Here is a 1,686-nt window from a genome sequence, read left to right on the forward strand (position 1 = left end):
TTATTTACTCTTTCACCTTGTAAAAGCACTGTCTTCACTCTGAGTTTACTAGTGAAAGAAAAATAATAAGAGAGGACAGGTTGAAATACAAGTTGAGGTTGCGACCAAGACAACTAGAATCTATCAATGAAAGATGCGTAGTTCACCAGAACTATCTACGTACTCAAGTGCACTCAAGGCTCTAAGGAAATCCTTTTAACCCAAGGGGACTGGATTAGGCACCACACTAGTGATTTGAACCGGTATAAAAATATTTGTGTCACTTACCTTTCTTTTCTTATTTAGTTATTCATCACTGCATACTAACTAACTATTCAGATCTGCAGGATAATCAACTATCAGAATCGATAGTTGACTAATAATTAAAAAGATTATGTTGCATAGACCCTTTTTTTAATGCTACCATCACGTCTACATTGGGTGGACATTTCAATTTTTGTACTCAAGGAGTCGTTTTACGCAGGACACGCCCCAATACCTTGGTGAGGCGGACCGGTACTCTGTGCCTTAACCTGACCGAGCGAATCATCTATATTAGAAAATATGCAACTACTTATGAACCTGAATCAGATGATATAACATTCTGAATACGCAAATAAAAGGTAGCAACAATGATCCAACTCCATGGCTCTTTGGATACTAAATCCTATTTGCTAACCTTATTCTGAACATTCGCAATTTATGTGAAGGGTTACATGACTTACATCCTTTCAAATATATGTGGTGGTGAAAGTTATCCCTTCAAATAGACGTAGTGACTTTATTTAATTTTGTTTATAATTAAAGTATTTAAGTTATTTGGAAGGACATTTTAGTAGTTTAACTTTCACCTTAAGGGTTTTCTACTGTTAATATAATATAGATTATTTATGTTGGACACATCTATTCTGTTGATTTGAACTTCGATAAATGCTTATGTGATAATATATATCAAATACATGCGTATGTTCTTGTTATTTGTTCATTTTATATCTCTATATAAACTACACATGTTAATGGTAAAGTATCTTTTAATCAACTCTCATTATCACCCTGTGCAGGGCGGTCATAGAGACCTACTGGCACACGTTTTCCGTCCTCATTTGCTGCATTTTTTGTGCAGGTTCGATCCCAATACCAGCACAATCCGTGACTGAGTTCCAAACTCGAGGGTCCAGCTTTGTGGTAAGCATTTGCCTCTACCGTAGTAGCCACAACGTCCTCTTTCATGTCATTTTATGTCTATTGTCAAACTCTATATTATTTGAGACGCTTATACTTTTCTTTCTAGTTTACTCATGGCAATGCAACAACGGGTCTTGGGGACCGAAGAAGTATTGGGGAGATGTGATTCTGATTCCTTTTTGGCGCCCGCCCTTTATTTATTTAGATGTTGAGGTAAGGCAAGCCCCAGGAAAGGAAAGCCCGCCCCCGCTAGCTAACATAGAAAGAGATTATAAACAAGACATGGCTCAATTGCAGCTTACCGAGGACATAATCTTAGACACGAGGTTGTGGAGGACATGAATTAGGGTAGAAGGTAAATAGATGGTAGAACGTTGTCTCGCTTTTCCTTCCTTACTAATAGTCGTAGTATTTCTCATGTAGTGTCTTATCTTTCAATTTCTGTTACCATCTACTATCTCTTGTTATTCGCTTAGCGTACTGTTATAGTTATCCTGAGCCTAGGATCTATCGGAAACATTC

This window comes from Lycium ferocissimum, chromosome 3 (assembly GCF_029784015.1).
Source record: "Lycium ferocissimum isolate CSIRO_LF1 chromosome 3, AGI_CSIRO_Lferr_CH_V1, whole genome shotgun sequence".
Taxonomy (NCBI): domain Eukaryota; kingdom Viridiplantae; phylum Streptophyta; class Magnoliopsida; order Solanales; family Solanaceae; genus Lycium; species Lycium ferocissimum.